The 22,947-nt window shown below is 38.9% G+C and overlaps 1 long non-coding RNA gene across 5 annotated transcripts in view; it reads right to left on the bottom strand.

Annotated features, from left to right (window-relative positions):
- Nucleotides 1-251: 251 nt before the first annotated feature.
- The window catches only part of LOC122162351, a 34,405-nt gene continuing 11,709 nt past the window's right edge, over nucleotides 252-22,947 (bottom strand). The window contains exons 3-11 of one of the 5 annotated variants that reach the window (XR_006169497.1): nucleotides 15,983-16,168; nucleotides 14,470-14,566; nucleotides 12,419-12,584; nucleotides 8,698-10,186; nucleotides 7,314-7,419; nucleotides 6,089-6,204; nucleotides 5,708-5,824; nucleotides 2,758-5,495; nucleotides 252-1,603 (exon numbers count right to left, since the gene is read on the bottom strand). This is a non-coding gene — a long non-coding RNA (uncharacterized LOC122162351). Of the gene's footprint in view, nucleotides 5,496-5,707; nucleotides 5,825-6,088; nucleotides 6,205-7,313; nucleotides 7,420-8,697; nucleotides 10,187-12,418; nucleotides 12,585-14,469; nucleotides 14,567-15,982; nucleotides 16,169-22,947 lie in introns of all 5 variants that reach the window. The other 4 variants (XR_006169493.1, XR_006169496.1, XR_006169495.1 and 1 more) reach the window with 4 other exon arrangements.

The raw sequence follows: 22,947 nt of genomic DNA, 5'->3' as shown, positions 1-22,947 counted from the left end.
GGCTTTCTTGTCCATTTTTAAACTGGCTGCCTCCCACTGTGGCAGATACAAATACATATGGGAGAAAGAACAGAACAGATCCATCTAGTAGGAGGACAGAATACATATTACTGTACTAAATGCAAACCTTAAGCAAAGTTTCGTGTTTTTTTTCACATAAAACATAGACATATTTTTTTTTTTTTTGGCTTTTTTTTTTTTTTTTTTTTTTTTTGCATTTTATTAAGCATTACACATAAAATCAGGTCAAGTGATGGCACATAGAATAAAAGGAAATCAGAAGTTATGCTGACAGTTATTTAAACCTACACATTCTGCTATGTTATCTTTACAGCTAATTTTAGCTTTAGTATTTTTCTGTGTTTCAGCTCTGGGTCTTTTAAATATACAAATATGAAGTGAAATATTTGTAAGAGGCAACAGGATGCAGTAGAGCCATGGCTTTCGTGTCAGTCAATCAAGAGGATCATGGTTACACAAAGAAACATTTTGCTTACTTTTTTTTATTATTTATTTCTCTAATTCTTCATCCCTCCCTTGTCTGTATTCTTATTCTTAACATCCATAACAGTTATTTTGCTTCTTTTTTTGTAATGACAACTGTTTTTGTGGAACACATTTTCCTAAGTGAGTTAGTGATGATCATTCATTGCTATCAGCTTCTGTTGACCTTTGCATTTAATAGGAACAAGCTATGTTTACAACAAAAGAGCTAAACAACATGGTGGGATATCATCTAGAAAGCTTCTGAATTGCAAGAGTGTGTAAATTATGCAAAAGTAGGTCTTGCCTGAGGGGTGAGAGACAAGAAGCCTGCAAGTTGTGACTCAAGTGAGAAACAGAGGGGTTTTTAAAATGTTAGGAAATTCCAAAGACAAAAACACAGTGATGCTGGAAATAACAGAGTCCTGCTCATCTGAAATAAACGTCTGTGAATGTCCAGCAGTTTTGTAGACAAGAGTTGGCTCTGTCTGGTTGAATGTTTAATGTCACATGATTATTTTTTTAAATACTTCCACTAAGTTTTCCAAGATTTTCACGTACCTATCCAAAGTAAAAACAGTGATTGTAAAACGATGGACCTTCAAAACATTTTGGAAGCTTTCAGCACCTTGCCAAGAAAACAGAAAACTAATGGAGACGTGAAAAAGCTCGGACAGATAACCTTTCTTTCAAACGTGTCGGCCTGTTTGCTGTTCTACAGTTTCCACCAACCAGAGTGTGCCCAGCTGCAAGCAATTGGACAAACTGCTTAGCATTCACCTGGAAGCTAATTATTATTTGCTTGCGGTTTCAGCTAGGAATTCTAGATCTTTGACCATGACTGCAGTGTGGTAGAAAATATATAAAGAAGCAACAAAAAGTTGATTACTCTCCTCCTGGGAAAACTAAATAGTTAACTTACTAATCTACTGCTATTCCATTTGCTTTATGATTATGTATCCAGTATTTAGAAAACTGGTTTAACAGAGATCGAAGCTGGTTTTCTGTGAGTTCACTCTTGTAAATCTTAATGATTTATTCATTTTGTTTTCTGTGTCACTGTGCCATTTTTGCAGCATATTTACCATGAAGCAGAAGTTCAGACGAACGCCGCAGCCTGCTGCAGGGGAAAAGGAGAACAAGGGAAAGGAAAAATGAAAAGAAATATCTTGAATACATACAGAGGTGAAAGCCTGAGTAACTGGTGTCCTGATGCAAGTGTACAGACAATCTAACTAAACGTACACCATCTCAGCTCTGTGAAAATGAGACTCCTGCAGTCTCTCCTGCACAGGGTAGATTACTCATTAATAAAAACTGGTACAAAAATTATATTAAAAACAAACAAACAAGAACAACGCAGAATGAAGACCGTGGTAATTAATGAGAAAATATTCATTATGTAGACTTTCAGTGTACATTTTTTGTAAGACTGCATTCTTAGAAATAATTGGATTTAGTTTTATCCACTTAGAACTAGTTTATTGCCAAGACCCTGCAAAGGAAATTCTGAGCAGTTCTAGATTGGCTGTCCTTATGGCATAATGGTCTTCTGTTTGTTATCAGTTGGCATGTATTTGTACAGAAGACCACCAATGCTTTTCAGGGCTATTAACATCACTTAAGTTTAAATAATGTAAAGTAAGCTCGTTTCTCAGTCCAAGGGAAAATATGCAGGAGTTCCAAAAGAATACTAATAGCAAGAACTTAGGTTAGCATTTCAGATTGCCTACTGGAATGTTCTCTATTAATCATCTGGTAAACCGAGGGAAGCTATTCTTTTAATTTAGGCATTTGAGTTAATTGCCAAACGGGAAGAATTATAAACATGCCCATTTTCCTTCTCTTTGAATACTTCCCTCAGGATCTCATTTGATCTTGTGGGTAATGTACCATTGTAAAAGTAGCAGGATTAAGCCTTTAGGAAAAAAAGCAAGATTGCATAGAAAAAGAATAAGAAAAATAACTTTGAAATGGATCTGGAAAATGATTTTGCCATTATTCTATGTCTGCATTTCAAATGCTTTGTTATGCCTACGTAATCAGAATATTTGGTTGCATTTTCTATAAAGGCACTGATTTTTTTTTTCATCTACCCTCTCTGAAATGAGACTTTGGACTACTTTTCAGAATATAACAAAAAATGTTTTTCCTTGTCAAATAATCATCTAGTTAGAAGTCAGTGAGCATAGCTGCTCTATAAAATATTCTACATGAAAGATACCAGTTTATATCTTTTTAATTCAAGTGACCAAAAACTTTAAAATTGCTTACTTGGTTCATGATTCAAAAGTAAAGTTCTTGTTTAGTTCTTGGCACTTCTGAGATTCAGAAATAACTAAGACTTTCCTCAGATTTCTTCCAGTCCGTCTCTTCAGTATTTCCTGTAGGTATTCGAGTTTCTAATTTTCTCCATAAAACTGTATTTTCATTAACAAATATGATAGAAAAGAAAGGTTTAAAGAAACCGTAGATGGCAAGCACAGATTTTTCACAAGACCTTCAAAACAAGCTCCAATAAACTGTGGAGTATTCAGCTCTTTATCTTCTGACTGTTCCTGGATGATGTGCCTTATGAGAATAACAGCTATTAAAAAAAACCCATCAATTAGGCTTTCCAGAGCCTCAATTAGGGTGTTTGATTCTTCAAACACAGGAATTAGGGGTAAACACAGAAGCAGATGCTTTACTAAAAGACAGCCCAAATAATCTGTAGGGCTACTCCGTCTCTACAGATCTTGATATTTTAAAGTCATCAAAGCAAATGATGAGAGCGGTCGTAACGGGATGCTGAAAACTACAGTTTGTAATAAGTGGTCTGCTATTTTCTTTTAAATTGGCAAAATACAGACATAATTGAAGTGCATGTATGTTTACCCACGTTACCGTTCCACCGCTTTCACTTCATGTTTGCAAGTGATATGACTGGTGGAATTCATAACCCCTAGGTCACCAAAAACCAAGAATACTTTGACTAGGCTAACAGAGCAAGACTCTGGGATAGAAAATACTGCATTCTTTTTCCAAAAATTAAGCATGAAAAACCATACCAAACTTCAACTAACCAACTAACTAACTAACTAACCCTTTATCTACAAGTTAGCTAAAACGTAAACCGGCTGAGAAGAATCTTGGCTGGCATAATGCCAGGTGGTGCTCCAAATTCCTTCACAAGAGATGAGTGTCTGATGTGCTGTATCTTCATATGGGTGAAAAGAGGAGCAGTATTAAAACTTTAAGAATAACCTTTACGGACCGTATGACTGATGAGTAGTTGAAATGCTAATTTGCACCATAAACTCATACTTGTTGCCCTCCTTCCTAACCAGAACTAGTACTTCTAGTGACTAAAGAGAGTGATGAAAGCAGAAGAATAGGAACAGTTCTGGAAATAGCTGTTTAAACACTTGCTGACTTAACAAACATTAAGGTATGTTTTACCTTAGAAATTCCCCCTTACTTCGAGTGCTTCACATGCATTTTTACAGAGAAGAGGATATTTGAGTTGGTCTAAAGGATGATGAGATCCCTTTCATATGAGATGTTTTTGTTGTTATTTATGTATGTCACATTCATATATTTATGGAGATGTGGAATGAATGCCAGTTCCATTAAATAAACTTTTTGAAGGTCTTACCTTCATTTGTGATTATGATTGAGAGGAACAGAATGTAGGAAGCAGGAAGAAGGCAATGAAAAGCATAAAGACTGAAGTCACTCTGACTCAAGTTAATATAAGAATAAAGATATCTGTGAGCTGGCCCACAAATATGCAAAATGAGGTGAACAAAACTCCTTTTAGAAAGGCATACTTATGTATAAGACATGAATATGCAGAACGGTGGCTAACGGGGCATATAATTTTAAAACCCGGCTTCCACAACAGATGGCTTTATTTACCACATTTGGGAACTTTGCATGGGGGAATCTACCGCTGGAAGCACAGTTGCGTGAGCTGCAAAATGATCAGATATGGGTCAAAAAACCAGACTGCCCTAATGCTTTGTGATAGTGCTTATGTAAGATTGTTGCCATCTGTCCAAAGCAAAAAATGATCCAAATAATTAGATGCGTGTGATGTTTTCTCTCCTAAAATAATTGCAACTGTGTTGGGAATTAGAACAGGTCAACTGGAACATGCATAAGGTAACAGGTTTCCGGTGCAGCTTTTTCAGTTGTGATATTTAAAATACCTTTCCTTACCATAAAAACATGAGACCGTTCAATCTGTCAAATTTCTGGTAAACTCTGGGAAATATAAGGCCATGTAATGGTCATAGTGTGCTGAACAGCAGCTCAGGGAGACAAGAATATGGAAGGGAAATGTTCTACCACTGAATGCATCATTCCTAGTGAATGTCTGGAATCTGTAAAGTACCTAAGAATTTTCTTTCGCTTTTTTTTACAGCTAAAAATGCTGATGACCAGAGGAAAGTGACAGATGCTTTAGCAGAGAGGCATTCAAACGCAAGGCATGAAAATGAGAAAATGGAACGCAGAGGGCAGACTTGAGCTAGTTTCTACTGCAGGGTTGGGGAGCAATGTTTTGTTTCAGTTTGGTCAAGAAAATCAGCATAACTCAAACAGAGGCGTCTCTTGAGTTCCTGAGTTCGTGGGCATCTATGACAAAGTTTTATAGGAGCTGGTATTTCTTCATAAAATCTACACCTAAAAGGAAACCTAAGTCTGGTTTCTTTCCATCCTTTTCATATGGTAAATAATAATAATGATTAGGTGCAGACCCAGAGTGTGGGGGAGGTGGATTTATGCCTCCTCAGTTGTTAGGGTTTTGTTCTTTCCAATTTGCATAAAAACAGAAGTCACTGTTAATGCAGTTAGGGTCGTTGAACAGTTCCAGAGAGTGATTTAGTATTAATAGGAGTAGGAACAAATTTTTGTAGCAGTTCAATCACAAATCTTTCCTAAAATGTATTTTCCTGATGTTAGTCCCCCAAATAAGAGTTCTGGTCTTGCTACACTTTTCAGGCAGATCTGTGGACCCAGATGAATACCTAAAACAACAACAACAAAAAAACACCAATAGTACAACTGGTAGATAGAAGGAGAGACTACTGCATTCTTCTTCATCGTTACCAATTTCTAAACAATCGGTGACCTAAAACTAGCACTACTTTAATTAGACATGAACCAAACAAGAGTTTCATCAGTTCACTAACAAGAAATTCTTAGAGGAACACAAAGTAAGTTTTAACCACATGCTTACCTGAAGATTAACTGGGAAAAGAAAAAGGCTTTTCAATGCTGCTGCCTGTCTTGGGCTAGTAACGTTATTTAATTTACATGGATACTCATTGAACAGCATAATCAGGATTTTGGAGGCCTTCAGAAAAAAGAAAAGAGAACAATTTTAAATGCAGCAATAAATGTACGTTGTTGCAAAGGCTGGTGAGGTGATTGATGTTAATTCAGGTTTGGGAGCTTCCTCATATGTATATTTTATGTTGCTGTTCAATAGTGAGGGACAATTCTCATGCATTTTAAAAATAGGGGCATTAATTTCTGTATCTAATTCTGTTTTGTAAACACACCACACGTTTGTTGACTCGCTGATTTTTACACCAATGGTTATTTAAGCCATATCTACCTCTGAATAAATCTACCGTCTTGGCTCCATTAGATCCTGTGGCAAGCTGACTTTTCAGTGGAAGAAGGATTTCACATGTTCACAGCAGTGCTGTAAGTTGCCTCGAGGCAGTCTCACTAGGAAAACACAAGAATACGACAAAGTTTACTGTTTCTAGCTGATGCATATCAATACCTTGGAAGGTTACGCAGAGCCTGACTATGCTGTGGAGGCGTTTTGCAACATATCAGTGTCAGAAGTTGCCAGTTCAACGCTTTCCGTAATGATTTTCAAAGAAAGAGATCTGGAAGCCAGGAAAATACAAGGGGAAAGAGTTGTGCAAATCCTATCTTTTTAGGGTAACAATGTAGACCATGTTTTTGTTTTGTTTTGGTTTGGTTTTTGTTGTTGTTGTTGTTGTTGTTGTTGTTTTTAATATGGGAGGTACCATTAAAATTAACTTGCTCAAAAAAGAAAAGAATCTGACAACCAGACTAATTGATATTATGACTGTAATCCTTATGGAACTTTATTCCATCAAAATGGTGGATGAAATTGGAGGGGAAAAAAAAGGAAAGGAAAAGAGGAGAGAAAGGATGCTATTTTTTTTTGTGTTTCTACCACCTCCATTGATTCTGTTTTTGAAATTTTCATGAGAACAGTGTTGTCTCTTCAAGAAAGGTATTTACATTCTTTCCGTATGTGATTGGCCTGTTAATTACGCCGCAAACAGCGTAATTCTGCAGCTCGATGCTGTATCTGTCCCAGGCCACATCAGCTGGTTGTGCTGCAGCATGGTGGAACAGAGACTATCTGAACACTGTCATACTGATGGTCTATGTAGGGAAAAGAACATTTCTGACCCTTGTGAAGCAGCCCTGTTTTTGTTCAGAGCATTAACCGGCGTTAAGCACCAGCAAGTTATTAGATTTTGATCCTCACTTCCAAGAAAAGCAAGAGAATGAGATTTGCCCCATCCCTGGAGGCGTTCAAGGCCAGGCTGGATGTGGCTCTGGGCAGCCTGGGCTGCTGGTTGTCGACCTGCACACAGCAGGGGGTTGGAACCAGATGATCATTGTGGTTCTTTTCAACCCGGGCCATTCTAGGATTCTATGATTTGATGATTCCAACTGACGGAGTCCCATGGGAAGCATGCCTGACAGTCCAAGATATGCTGGCCATGATGGACAGCCATGTCACATCCTGGGCTTTCCAAAGTGAATTATCACACTTCCAGAGAACTTACAGGTAGCGGAAGGTGAGGATGGAAGGTCAAGTCCCTGCAGAAGAGTGGATCCCCACTTTTGCTGGTAGTGCAGCCTCCTAAAGGGGCTTGGGTAGTTCTTCTACACCTGCACAGAAATACACCTTAAAAAATCTTATTTTGCCTTTCTGTGAACTGGCACAGTTCTGTTACTTAAGCGCCAGAAAGGGCAGGTATTTCTAGGCAGATACAGTAAACTCTAGCAGTACCATGTGCCTGCATAGACTGTCTATCAAATGGATATGATGCTGTACATATCTGCCTGTCACTAGTAAAGTACATATACTGACAGTTGTTTTTTAGTTTAACACATCATTAACAAGAAGCGAGCTTTTATTTGAAAGGAAAAGACTAATTTAAACACTAGAATTGTTTTCAGTCATTTAAGTTACATAGTTCTCACTCCAGAAACTTTGATCATGTATAAGCCCGCTGAAAGGCTGAAATGTAATCAGCCTCACATACATTATGTTGCAATGTTGTGGCACTAGTGCATGACAGAATTTTATTTTCCATTAGTTCATTCTTTGCTGGAAATATAAACACTCTATATGCTTAATAGTCCAAAAAATGAATGTTATTGCTTTTTAAAATTGCCTGTTAATGAGAATTCTGTTTGCTATTAAAAAATCGGGTGCCTTAGGACCATCTTTCAAATGCTGACATACCTATTTGCAACATCAACAGCGTTAAACAATCAAAACAAAATCATCCCTGCTTGTGCTTTTACTAAAAGCAACCAGGTTTTTTAACTGATCAAAATGAATGTTTATAGCATCTGAAGAGCCAGGACTGACTTTTAAATGGCTTCCCACTGAACTATGAACAATTTTTGCAGCAGTGTTGGCTGTGGAAACGTGTGGAACAAAGATAGTTACTTTTCCAGGAAAAAAAAGCCTGCTGTTCTAAAGGGCTTCTTTTAAGTAGGAAAGATGTAGGAGAGGTTGCACTGACCTGAATCATCAAATGTACACCAACGCTTGAGAAAAAGCAAGTTCCTCAGTGTAGGAAAAGACTGTATTTTACTTGTAAGCACGTACAGGGTCTGATTTTCCATAGCAGCCATGAGCTCAGCTGGAATTAAGGATTCCTATCATTTCTAAAGATCAGTATCACTCAGTGTGACTCGTCACATAGCAGCTGAAACAACATAGTTTTTGTTGCTTAACAAGCAAGACCTTTTAGGACGGTGAACTTGAGTGGAAGCAAGACAAAGTGAAGGATGATTGGAAAAGCTCCTGTAATTGCATCTACAGTTAATTCAAAAATAGAAACTGGAGATGAAGATTCTTTTTTTATATGGCTTCTATCCTAATAGTTACAGATACAGGTATTGTACTCATGGATACCCTATTTTTCTTCTTACCTGTAAGATGTAATCCCAACTCCTTCTCATGCCTTCTTTTCATAATCCATGCTGATGATTTGGGTAATGAGAAGGGTTAATTGTCCTGTTAATGAGGAACTGGCCTTAATTTGAGCAAGCGTTTGTGCAATTTTGGTCTGGCAAGAATCATAGCAGATTATTTTCACCTCTTTTGGGAGTGAAAGGCACGTGGAATATGTCAAGAAACGTGAAACCTTCGGAAAGCTCAGTAATCACGGTGGTATCAGAGTCAGAAGGCTTGGGAGGCTTGGGCCTCTGCTGTGTTTGCGTCTGAAGGCGTTCTTTCTTTGGGTCATTGCTCTTTTCTGTAAAGATTTAAGGGGGTGATGTGATGCTCTTCATCATTTGGCAGCACAACATAGTGGACACTATTCTCAGTCGTACCCTCTTCCTCTGGGCTTTTCTTGAGGCTGCCAGGAGCTCAGGGCCATCTGCTGGACTCCTCTTTTGTCCCAGCCACAGCAGCTCAGTGGACGCCAGTCCCTGTCCTGCCCTCTTCCTCGGGGCTCACCTCGGAGCTCAGAGTTATCCGCTGGACTCCTATTGTCCCAGCACAGCTGCTTAATGGACACCAGTCCCAGCCTCGCCCTCTTAGGGCTTACCTGGAGGCTGCAGGGATCTTGAGGCTTTCTGTTGGACTCCTCCTTGCTGTCCCAGCACAGCTCAGTGGACACCAGTCCAAGTCCTTCCTTTTCCTCAGAGCGTGGGAAGGAAGAGGGGAGAAGAGGTCTTATGGAAAGATGGAGAATGGAAAAGGAAGGGGGTGGGGAGCAGCAGCCGTCGCAGGGGCTCTCTGGCAGATGATGACATTTCAACGCCAAGATGGAAATCGAGAGCCCCTGCTGCGTCGCCAACAGATGAGACGACATCTCCAGACAAGCATGGTGTTACAGCATTTGCCCAGGCCTGATGGAGGTGGATCCACCTCCATTGGCTCTGCCTCCAGAGGCAGATCCACCTCCATGGGCTTGACGTCATCTTTAGGAGGATCATTTTCCATTTCTTTAGGCTCTCTGCTGCTCCCCTGAAGCTTAAGCTTCTTTGGTGGAGGAGGATCCATCCTCCTCCAGAAAGGTGGAAGGGAGAGAGAGAGAGAGCTCTGGATACGTTGCTTCTTGGGTCAGCAGCCACAAGACGCGAGTCAGTGACACCTTGCTTTGTTCAGCCCAGAGAAGAGCTCTCTCATGGTGTCCCACAGCTGCTCACAGGGAGTGGAGGGGTAGCACTGGTCTCTGCTCTCTGGTAACAGTGACAGGTCCTGAGGGAATGGCATGGAGCTGCATCAAGGGAGTGTGTCAGGTTGGTTTGGGGTAAAGGCTCTGCCCCAGAGGGCACTGAGCACGGCCTTGAGCTGCTGGAGCTTAGAGAACATTTGGACATTGCTCTGAGACATAGATTTTGGGTGGTCCTGTGCAGATCCAGAGTTGGACTCGGTGATTCTCGTGGGTCCCTTCCAGCCTGGGATATTCTGTGATTTTGTGTGAGAGAAGGCAGTAGTCAGTAAAAAAGGAGAAGCGTAAATTATTTTACAAGCATAGTTATGCATTCCCACTATATCATTTTGCTTTGTATTTGTTACCAGCTGAAAATATATTGGCCATGAATGGTAACTACAGCATAACCTTCTTCACTGCACTGCTCAGTATTTTATCTTCGGTACCATGATGTTAGATCAAAAACTGAACCAAAATCTAAATCAGTTCAGTCTGAAACAAATACATTTCTTCCACTTTCCTTGCTTAAACAAAAAGGTCATTCCTACACAAAATATTTTATTTGATCTGGAAAAAAAAAGACTGTTCTCCAAGTCTAAAATGCGAGATTAGATTTCCCCAAATAGCAGGAGGAGGAATCACTTCCCCCTCGTTCATCATTTGGTAGCTCACACTATAAATCTTCATTCTCTTCTCCTGCAAGAAAAGATGTGAAACTGCTTGTCTGAGTTCCAGTCATTGTAGCTAAAAGCCATTCTGGGACAAGGAGGATGAAAGAACGAGGAGGAAGAAGAGCTCATGTGCTCATCTGTAGTAATTGAAAAACTAATGAATAGCTAAATGCATTCAGCAGCATAAATGGAGCTGGTGCTCCCTGAGCTTCGTTGCCAGGTGAGAGAACTGGATGCTATGCTTGCTGATCAGTCCTTTGCCCCAAGAGGCCCAATGTCACCGAAGGTGGTAGGCGCCCAGCCCCTCATTCCAAACACTTTCCTGCCACATAACACCTCTCTGGACATGTGGAGAAGGCAAAGCAAAGTCCTGACAGAGATGGAATGCCTGTAGCCTACATCTGAGGAGTTATCCTGGAGCCTTGCTCTGAACCAAGCCAAAATTTTATTTTCTTTCAGGTAGAAAACTGTTGTTTTGTACCTTATGACCACACATTGATGTATGATAGACTGCAGACGTGAAGGAGGGAAGATAATTCCTGCATGAAAAGACTTCACAGTAATTTTGCTCATCTGCTTTACTGGTGTCTGGAATAAAGATTAAGTGCCAAGTATTAAAGTATTAGATACTGAAAAAATGAGGGAAGTCCATCTCCTTGGTATCTGCAGCCCTGTTACTAAGGGTAAGGAAATTGAAACCTGCGTGCTGACTTTTGATCTCCCAGCCTGGTTGTCTAATAGCATCCTGTAGCACTGTAAAGTGATGCAGCTGTTAATAAACCTGAATCTCATGTTGAAAACATGTAAAAATGAGGAGAAACCACAGAGGTTGAGACTACGTCATCTTAAAATTATCTGAGGAGAAAGATCGTGATATAACTCAAGTCTTTACATTTTTTTAAGACAGTAAATGACGTTAACTCAAGTTGCCCATATTCACCACAACCAGAAAAGCATTTACTTGTTAATTAATTAAAAAACAAATTCAGAACAGACCTTTTAAAGCACTTTTTCATATACTGGGTTACTCTGAAAAAGTAGCCTTACCAAAGAGAAAAAAAGATTACTGGCTCACTCAAGAAGGAACTGAAAAGAACTTACACAGCAGTAGAAAGAATCTGGATGTTTCATCTTCAAATCTGACTTACACACATTTTAAAATGGTTTTCTGGATTCCTTACAACCTTTGGACTACATGAATTAATCATACAAATTCTGCATATTGCAGCCTTACCTAAGAAGACAGAATACAAATGCAGTTTCTCAGTATACCATTTCTCATAAAACTGTGAAAGTAGATGGGTTTTTTTTCAAGCATTACTGACCAAAATAGCTACTAGTCTTCTATGCATGCTATATTTCTCTCAAATACAGTAACAAAAACAAAGAGAAATTCCATGATAAAACTTTTGGGGACCGAGTCATTTTAAACTTCAGTTCATTCCCTGGGTCAAACTGGGTCAATTTTGCTGCTTAATCTTGCTTCCATTAAAGTTGTGTAAAGTCAATGTTCATCCTGTCAAAAACTTAAATCAGAAGATTGATTTAGTGCTGATCATCCAGTAATCCCAGGTACAAGAGAAAGTTCCTGAATGCTATACAACCTGAAAAACCAAGCTTGCTACCTGCAGGTATTCCATTTTTAGGTTTTCATGAAGAACTAATGTTTGAAAATCTTCTAAATAGCTGGAGAGCCCGGCAGCTCTGTCTGTCATACAGGGGGAATGGGAAGACAGACTGAGACACTAGAGCTGAGGTTTAGGAAAACTGGGGCTGCAGTCACTCCTAATAATAATTTGCATCTATGCTGGGTACCTTGAGGTCTTGTTTTTGAAGCATCCAGCATCATCCTCCTGTAGCTGACCTTCGGTGTATTTAACAGGTAGCTTTTGTTTCAGCTGCTGCTTTGCTAATCTCACACTCCTATGAAATGGCTTTTGACGAGGTGAGACCCTTTGTGGAGCTGCCTGCTGCAGAGGACCTTTAGTTTAAATGAAAATGACAGCATTTCAGCAAGTGCAATTGTAAGCTCTATGACAGAATATAGATTCACAAGGAGAAGTAATTCTTGCTACTGTCATAAAACATTGCTTTTTTTCAGATGTCAGCACCATTTGGTGCCACTGTGACTGGAGAAATTTCTAACACCATCTACTGGCAAATGCTCTGAACTGAAAGAAAAAAAAAAGAGCATTCATTTCTCTAAAGTGGATTCCAAAATGAAGAGGTACATGATCACCTTTCAGATGCATGCTACTCATTGGCACCCTAACGACATCTCTCCCACTGCATTTGTAGGGAAGGAGCCTGAAGAATGAACTGCAAGGTTGAGCTTCTCTCAAGCCTGTGGATGACACTACTTTTCAAGACTGACTTGACGTAGGAGTAACCATGGTTATTCTGCTCTCTACAGCTCTCTTCCCCTTACTGCGAAGACTGCGTGAGGATGTGGGCCAACGGGAAGGTTGCAGGAGTCTGGAGGAATGCTGGAGATGTAGAGTGCTGACAGAGGATGTGCGTATCTGAAAGGAACTCAAGAGAGTTCTGGTAACCTTACAAAGGAACAAGGAACTACAAAAGAATTTTTTTTCAAGACTGCTTCAGCACTGTGGTTCACTGTAAGTCTCATCCAACCATCTTCATATAAGAACGCTATTTTACACTGTTGAGAATTAAAGCAAGCACCAGACAAAATATATTGGCAGGGAAGTTTGATTCTTAATAAAAACTTCTGTGGTATAACTGTAAAATGGTCCTTCCTCAAACTGGTGATGCCGTGACTGACTAGGAGTTGATAAACACTAAGCATGGTCTCTGCTTTTTGAGCTTGAACACTGTGTGAGTCAAAAGTAATGTGCAGATGCATAGCCTCTTAGTTGGACTAGGAGATCTCCAGGGGTCCCTTACAGTCCCTACTACTCTATAATTCTGCAACCAGTGGATTCCCCAGTTTTTCACTGTGGAACTCAGATTAGGTTTTCATGAAGATATTAACAACGTCATATTCAATCCATTTTGGTTGTATTCTCTACGTAGATTGTCCCAAAGATGTCTAAATCTTTTCCCGTTACAATTAAAACAGAGCTAGATAGATTGATGCTATGCTCACTTACAAATTGTTTAGCCAAAATCCACATCAGAGCCAGGATAAAATATTCACATACAAAACAGAAACTGCAGAGGTCCAAAAGCTCTTCTCTCACATTTCTTCCTTATCAACGAATAGGTCATGTCCACTCAGGACAAATGAGAGCCTGAGTCCGGTCCTCTGCCTAAATTGAGAGGTATCTATCAACCAGTCACTCTCCTGAATAGACTGTGCTATTTGAAGCAGTGGTCAGCAGTTTCCAAGCTTTCAGACAATGATGGTGATTCATTACCACTTAAATCTTCACAATTTCCTCTTATTCTTTATCAGAGAGAGGGCAGAAACTGCAGCTAAATGCCAAAAAAGCAAGAGTTGGGTACAAGCATGATGTAACACAGTAAACTGCTGAGCCAAGAGCTGTTCAACCAGCCAAATTGCATCCCAGTGAGCTGTTTGAGCCCATAAAACCATCAGTTCTGAGAAGCTGTACTCTACATCAGAGCCAAACACCAAGTACTGCCAACGAGTCGGTATAGTAACTGTATTTCACTTTAAGGAACCCGGACATTTGGGAACCTTCCACAGGCAGCGTGCACTCTTCTTCCTGCCTCCATCATCAGCTGACAAGCCAACTGTGTTCCCACAGTTTGTTGAATTCTCTTACTGACAAATTATGATACTTTGAAGAAATTTTAACCAAAAAAGCAATGATCCAGCCCGTATTTCTTTACTATCTCAAGAAACAGAGCCTCGAAGTGTCACTACGCTTCAACTGTACCTGTTTCTTCCCATACAGGAGGGCAGAAGTCCACCTCAGGACAGTTGTGTCACTCAGAGTCCTGTAAAAAGGCACACAGATCCCTGCTAAGCATCACCTAAGAAGTAAAAACACAGAAAGAAGTGAAATGTTTTGTCCAATCTTCTCTCCACCAAGGACAATTTTCCTATGTTTTGTAATGAAAGAGCCTACATTCCCAAGCTTCGTGTTCGGTCTCTCCGCATTTCAGTCTTGTGTATATTCATTTATTAGCAGAAGTATAAGTGAGTATATATATTATGCCTTCTCCTCTGGGATATATTCCTAGAATCCTCTATTTTTCCAGATATGATTTTGACTTATGCAGACATATAAATGCAGCCATTGACTCAGCTGGCATAAATCAGTCTGGTTCCACTGACATTAATGAAGCCTCGGGGTGCTGATTTATCACTTCATAATAAAGCTCTGTACAACAATGTTTTGCATTTAAGATGCTGTTGTTGGAGTACAGTGCTTTTCTCTCTTTTTTTTCAAATTGTTCATTCATTCTTTTCCTGAGGTATTTTGAACATCTTATAGTCTCTGTATTTCATACTGGGACCTCAACTTTTTAGCAGTAAAAATTTGGTGGACATCCTGTTTAGCAGACTTCCATCTTACATTTGAGCACTGAGGTAGAAAGAGAGAGAGAAACGGAAGACAAGCATTTATCTCAAGCTGTTAACCAACACTTGCCTGCAAACACATATAGACACAAAGTCCTCTGTGCTGCAGTATTTCCGAATATGCACTGAGTCAAAATGTCTGATCTGCCTCTGTCAGCAGGATCTTGTCAAATGAAAAGATTGCTCCCAGCTTTGCAGTGGATTTGGTAAATCAGACTCTTTTGAAGATGTGATTACTATTATTGTTGTGAGATTTATTTATTTATTTTTAATTTAGTTTTCTTCAGAGAAAGCTAACTACAAGCATGGATACCTTAGCTTGTGCAGCTTCATCAGCACTCCACAAGGATTGGTGCTGGTTGGCAATGATTTAAATCATCATTTAAAGATGAAAACGCAATTAAGCACTGGGAATGCGTAAGCTAATTTATCCATTGAAAAGTAAATTAGGAGGGGGTGACTTCTATGCTGCAGAATAAAAGTTTGCAAAACATTGTAACATTTCTTTGGCTACTTTTTATTATAATAATTATTTAATCTTACGCAAGCCTTTTAGGCTTATGATTTCTGGTCCTCAAAATCAGCAGTGCTGAAGTCCCTCTTAAGGATGAGAGTGTGAAACAGTAACTGGTTCAATGCAAGGCATATTTGAGTTTGGGGGAGTCTTGGACCAGAACGTCTGTTGGAAGGGTTATTTGATGCTACAGTCTGCAAAGGCAGACCAGGTAAGGATGTGGGAAGTCAGCAGGGAAGCCCACACCTCTAAAGGCACAAGTCACTGTCTTGAGGCGTGCAGGGCACACAGGGCTGGCAGCTGCAGTGCAGTGGGACAACACTGGGGAGAGTGGGAGGGGACACAGGAGTACCTGATGTCCTGATGACGTAGCAAAGAGGAGCCCACAAAGATCGGGGAGGGTCTGAAGGGCGAGGAGTGGGGGGAGCCACTGAGGTCTGTTGCTTTGTTCAGCCCAGAGAAGAGCTCTCTAGAGGCAGACGTCAACTCCTCATGGTAGCAGCATGGTATCAACATAAGTTGTCAGAACAGCTCCCAGCTGGATGAGAGAACAGAATATGGCTCTGTATAGTTTTTTGAAAAAACTGGGACAAATTGAAAGCATCTAGATGTTACTAAATGCATTCAAATTAAGGTATTTCTATGTCGACTTGGACTATTTGATGCCTACTTATTACAGCAAATCATAATATTTCAATACTCCTGAAGGCTTTATGCAATGGCTGTTTTTGCAGTGCAGCAATGTTTATAAATTGCTTCAAAAACCTTAGATGAAAGGACCTGTAAATGTAGAATACATCATTACATCTAATTAATGCACTTCATACGTCTCTGACTTCCTCCTGATGTCCTTCTCAAGGTGCTGCTGCTGCCGGAACTGTTTTGAGCGTTAGAGAAAGTGTGAATTGGAACAACCTGGTTATGAAAGAAAAATACATGCTGTTCAGGGTTGTTTTAATTTGTTACTATGTATTTTCATATTATCTGCTAACAATTAATGAACAAGCAAATGTTGACTATCAGACTCTCAGTGATTAAGAAATTTGCTCCTTTTAAGCCATGATCCTTTACTTTTTCCCTCAGCTCTCTTACCTGAAATATTCATTAGTTTTCCAATTCAAACAATTCTTCATTTGATGCTTCTGCATCTTTTTTTTTAACTATACTAAGAGTGCTGGACTAGTACCAAAGAAGCAATTATCATATAAGAAATAGGAAAATCGTATGTATTTAAAGCAGAGTGGGTCATCTTAAAATTAAATGATTAAGTAAAATCAATAAAAATAATGCCGTAGAATCCAGGATTGATTGGTTGTGACTCTAAAAACACTGCCAATCTTCCAAACATATTTTTTTCCTTTAAGAAAAAAAAATCTTCAGGGTAAGATTATCCCTTCTTTGATGTAAAGGAAAATAGTTCACTGCAATCAGTTTTCTTCATCTCACTAATGAACAAGTCAAATTCATTTCAGGGACAGATTAAACCCGCTCTCATAATGTGCTGTGCTCTGGGATGCTATTGATGTTTGATGTTCGTTTTGAACTACCTATACACTGCTCCCAGCACTTTAAATGATTACATAGTAGGTATGTGTTTATATATAGCACGTAATCATCTCAAATGCTAGGATTGCAATATGAATAGGGAATAAGAAATAAACTTTACTTTTGATTATATAGGCTCGTGATTAATTGTTTGAACTTTGGAAAATGAGAAAGCCCTAATTAATTTAAAAAAAAAAAACTCCTAAAATGGGGTATTATTTAAGTGTAATATATAGTTTATGGGTTTTATGTGCAGAGTATAGCGCTTTTTGGGGTTTTGTTTCATTTCTTATTCAATTCAGTTTATTACTTTATTCATTGATTTCCCATAATAATGTTTGTGCTTATATACTGCCTTTCAGCTGGGGCTCGTAAAGTACTTTACAAACATTAATACATTTTTCTCACCACTTTTATTTACATTGCCCTTCTAATGAAACTATCATAGACTAGCTGTATATAAATTACACTGAGGCAGCAACAGAAGATAGAACATGCACCAGAAAAATAAACTAAAAAGCAACATTGGAATGAAAGCCTTAAACCCAACCTATTCCAGGTAACCATTCCAACTTCTAGCCTGGCGTTCCCAAAAAGCAGCAAGATGCAGGCAGAACACTTGCGTTAGGGCTCAGTCAATACAGACAGTAGTTCCATCTGCTCTTAATCATTGCCAGTTGCAGAGATTGCCTGGGGAGAGCACAGAATCTGTTCTCACCCTGGGCTGCCTGTACTGTCAGGAATTTCACGTCTATCTTAAACCGGTTACTTCAGATTTAGCTCATTAGCTGATGTCTCATTCACTTGGACATGAAGAAAAATTATTCCCCATCTTTGCTACAGTGTCCAGTGAATGTGAAGGCAATTATCACATAGCACCCTTGTCTTCTTTTCTCTTCAGATGAAATGTCACCTCCTTAACTCCTCACCAGTACAGCCATCCTCATTGACTTCCTTTGGCTATTCTCCTGCCCCATCCTCCATGAAGGGCAGTGCTGAAAAAGTACACAGGAGTCCACCTGGATTCCTTCACTCACCCAGCTTGTTTCTTCCTGTACATCCACTGGATGCTTACATCTTGCACAACAGCTGACAGTCTTCCGATGCTAAGACCCCAAATCCTCCTGCAGATCCCCATCTGATCTGAAGCTGCACAAGTTTAGTGCCTTGTATTTGCCCTTATGCAATTCCACTCTATATTTCAAGCCACTTTTGTAAGTTATCAAAGTTCTGGAGATTTTTTTTTCTTATTTTTTGCTACAAGCCTGAAGCTGTCTAGGCTGGTACTGTCTGCAGTTTAATAAGCATCTTTTTTTCATTATCTAAACTATAGATGAGAATATTGAGTACTGCTACAACCAGAGCACACAAGATCCTACCTGACTGTTTGGCAGTAAATCATTAATAAAATCTGTTAATATGGTTTCCCACAAAGCCTTGTACCAACCTTAGGGCACTTTGATTATAGACAAATTTTTCCCAGTTTACTTCTCAAACTGTCATGTTACACTTAAATAAAGTCCAAGTATGTAGCACTGACTACTTTTTCTGTAGCCACTCTATAATTTTGTAACAGAAAAGATTTTGTAATCAGAAAAGCTGATTTAAAACTAAAATTGGTTATTTTTCTTGGTTGAGTTTGTGAGTTCTTATCCTCCTTACAAATTATATATTTGCTTCTTCAGTATTATTTTCTCAGAAGAATAGTTGGCCTTTCATTTCTCTGATCCTCCTGTTCTTTCGTTTTGGGATGGTTGGTTTGTTTGATTTGCTTGTTCATTTGTTTGTTTTACCTTTTTAACGATAAGGATTACATTTGCCCTTCTCCAGGCTCTGGAAATCTTCTGCATGTTTTCAAAAGCAACCTTCAATTGTTCCATTTGATTCCCCTCATTCTTCAGGTTTCCCATGAAGGAGAGACCAATCCAATTTCAAAAACTGAACTTTGCTCGGTTCTGTCTGATGAGTCTTCCCCCCACTGCAGCCCCAAATCTTGCCTCTTTGCCACCAGTAACATATAGTTGGCCTTCCTACTCTGATCCAGAAGAAAATAGAAGTGGCATTAAGTCTTTCGGCTTTCTCATAGTTACATGCCAATAGAATTATAGCCTAAAACATACCAGCATTTTCCATATTCCCTCCTGATGTCTTATCTTGCGCTCCAATGCAAAAATGCTAACTACTACAATAACCAGGATGAACTCCTGTGACACCCCATTTGACACATCCTTCCAGCTTTATCTTTGTATAACACATCAATATCAGACTGCTCTTAGCAGCATAAAGGGCTGTTTGTAAGATGCAAAAGACCGTCGTGCATCTTCACATTCCTTCGACTTCTTGAAGATCATTACTGAAATAGAGATTTGACAGGACTCTACAGCATTTCAATAAGGTTGTTTCTGTTTGTTTGTTTTTTTACCACAGGCACTCCCCACTTTCCTTCTGCTCAACTGTGGTTATAGTATATATGGCAGTGATGTAACAGTTGACATCAGGAGAGTTCAAAGCGCTTTCCACATTGAACTTTTTAATAAGGCAAAAGTAGATGAAGTGACTTTCCTAAGGTCACTCAGCAAGTTACAGGCTGAGCCAAGAACATAGTCCAGACCTCCCCAAGTCCCAGGCCAGTGTTCCATCATTATGCCACCCAGCCTGCCATATTATTAATGTTCAGCCTAAATATATTCTTGTAGCAATTGATTTAATGTCATTAGTTTCAGACTGCTAATCCAAAGCTCTGTTAGTTATCCAGCCTCCAGGGATTTACTGGAAAGAAAGGACTTCAGAACTAATCCAGAAAATAACGTTAGAACTTTTTCATAAGACCTAGCTACTTCTTTTTCTTTCTTTCTTTTTTCCTTCCTTTTTTTTTTTTTTTTTGTTGTTGTTGTAAAGCTATTTCAAAAGGAAAATATCCACCTAATTCTTAATCCACTGAAAATAATTCCACTTAGATTGCACGTACATTTGTGAGCAGATGCACAATGTTTTCTGTTTCTGTTTCAGGCTATAAAATGCAATAAACATGTACAGTAGTAATTAATGGGGTGAAGTCAAGATAATGATCACGATACATAAAATAGAGAATTAAATTAAATATTCCTGGGGGTCTTAAGGAGATAATAGAAGTGGGTGGAATTGAACACCGCAAAAAATCTCCCTTCATCCACCGCCTCCTGTGCACAAGAGCAGATAAAGATGCTTAGTGTATCAAAGCTCTAAAACAGATTAAAAGAACAACAACAAAAAGGAGATAAAGTATGTTCACATGAAGATATGAAAAGGATTTAAGAGTGCCTGTGTCCAAGGAATCAGTTCAAAGTCCTCTCAAGATGGCACAGAAATGACAAAATCCAAGACAGTTACATATTCATTAATCCAGTGTGAGAATGCACAGTAATCAGGACAATAAGAAAAAAATATGTGCTCAAAGATCAATAAAAGGTGCCAAAATCTTTGTATTAAGTAAGTCACAGTGTGCTCTTGACTTTCGTAATCTGCCATGTTCAGCTAGGTGGAAGAGTAGGTGGAAGGTAAATACACTTTTCAGTCTAGTATCCCTGGTCTGTATATAGATTTTTCTCACCCAGATTTCTCCACAGCAGAGCTTCAAATTGCCGTGGCTTTCAGAAAGCCTTACACTGTGTGTACTCCAGGATTGTATGTCAAATAAAATAATATTCTTTCCATTTACATCCTTTCCTGCACAAGACGCTTTTCTTGAACAGCTGCCTTGCTGGTATTCTTCAGCTGACACCTTGCACTTTATAGTGCTTTTTAACTGCCAGTATTCAACAACGGGTACCAACTACTAGGTTTTATGTCAATTCAATCTATATCTCCACCATAACTTTTGCATTATCTTTGGGCCAACATGGATGACGTTGTTCTTTATAGCAAATCTAGTAAAATAATAGTTTCTGTTTTCCACAGCTGGATGTCTAAGAAGAATGCTTAGTGCTTCAAATATTTTATCCTTTGCGTAGACACAAAATACAAAACAACAAGATATAAAATCAGTTATTCTAAGAAATTTTTAAAACTGCAGATATGTAGAACAGCTCTAAGCACAAATAGTCCAGAATAAAAGAAAAAGAAAAAAGAAAACCCATCCTACTCAAATTTTAGCATATTTGAATTGGATTTGTACAGGGATATCAACAGCCATACACCCGGATTTGCCTTTGTGTTCAAATCCAGTGTCCACCACACCTGTATGATATCCCTTGCAATTTCTCTGCAGGAAGAGGACTGACCAATCTTTCCAACAGCTTTTATAAAAAGCAGTACAAACTACTTTCGTTTTTTGTATCTATTTCTCAGTTTCAGCACGTTCTAGTGACAGCAGACAGGTAAAAGGCAACACGCGAAAGAAAGCCCTACTCCCAGTTCTGCAGTTACTTATATTCCTTTTAATATTCTTTCAGTTTAACAAACTAAATTTTAAAACACTGCTACTCATTTGGATTTTCACAAACTAAGAGGGAAAAAAAGTCATGTGCATGAGGTCATTCATCTCATCTTGATCTGCTGGTTAGTACCAACACACAAAGCTTTCTTTTCAGAGACTAAAATATTTTTCCCCCATTTACTCCCACACCTGACGTTCTTTTCCTTCATTATCTCCTTTCCTGTGGAAAAAAAACCTTAAGGAAAACCTACTTTTCTTCTGAGCTGAACTCAGCAATCAGCCCATTACTCCAGAGAAGGGTATTTTGTAGTTCTATACTGATTGCTTTGTTGCCTACCTACAGATTACATTAAAAAAAAAAAAAACAACACAAAAACTATGTAAAATTTCAAATAGTAATTGCAGCACTTAAAGCTCATTCAGTTACAAACCATAGATCTGTCTAGAAAGTTACTTAAGTAGTAACTTCTTTTAACTGGGCCATTAAATAATTGATCTCAGTAATGCTAATTTTTGCAAGAGTTATACTTTTAAGCCTGCTTTGACGTATCTGTGTAATACTTTATCTTTTCTGTGTTTTTTTTTCCTTCCCTCCAAATTCACTCTGAACTGTCAGATTGTTATTTTCTTGTATTCCACCAGAAATAAAAAAGCAGTCAGTATTCATGAACACTGTTGCTGCATATTTATTGATACTTCATATTTCGTGTTCAGATTTGAGGAATCGAGAAGAATGGACACTGAAAGAAATGCAGATAAGTGGTCTTTTGTAGAGGCAAAGAAACCTAATTTGAAAAATAAACTGTGGAATGCTCCCAATGCAGTAGCCAGTTAGGGAGTAGGCATCTCATAAAAATACAGCTACCTGCTGCTAAAAGCACCATCTGCTTCATCTTAGAAAGGTCTTCAGACAGAAACAAAGGGAGATTTTGGACCTCTATTTCTTTTAATCAAATCAAGAATGTCATGTGTCACACAATAGAAATAACTAAATAAGATCACCTCCTCTTCCTAACACTGCTGGCGCTACTGAGTTACCAAGTTGTCTGACAAAGCACCTCTTGTAGTTAAAGAAAGAGAAAACAATCTACTGTTAAAAAATTATGCCGTGAGGTGATGTTGTGAGGGCAAGCATGGGTGCAGTGATCAGATTTGATCCCATGCACTACATTGTGATGGACAAGCATATGAGTTCCCATCCATGGAATTCCTAAACAGAAAAAGCACCCAATGGGTAGGTAAGGGGTACCTACGTTTAAGGCTTTGGCTTGACCTTATGTAAAAATTTTCCTGCAAGTGATTTGTTCTTTATCTTAGGAAATCCCTGGTGCCACTGACTACTTCAGTGAGATTAATTC

The sequence above is a fragment of the Centrocercus urophasianus genome, unplaced genomic scaffold, assembly GCF_019232065.1.
Source record: "Centrocercus urophasianus isolate 14NV4802_14NV808 unplaced genomic scaffold, USGS_Curo_1.0 seq_20, whole genome shotgun sequence".
Lineage (NCBI taxonomy): Eukaryota > Metazoa > Chordata > Aves > Galliformes > Phasianidae > Centrocercus > Centrocercus urophasianus.
The sequence above is the reverse complement of the archived record's forward strand: the minus strand, read 5'-3'. Positions and strand labels throughout refer to the sequence as shown.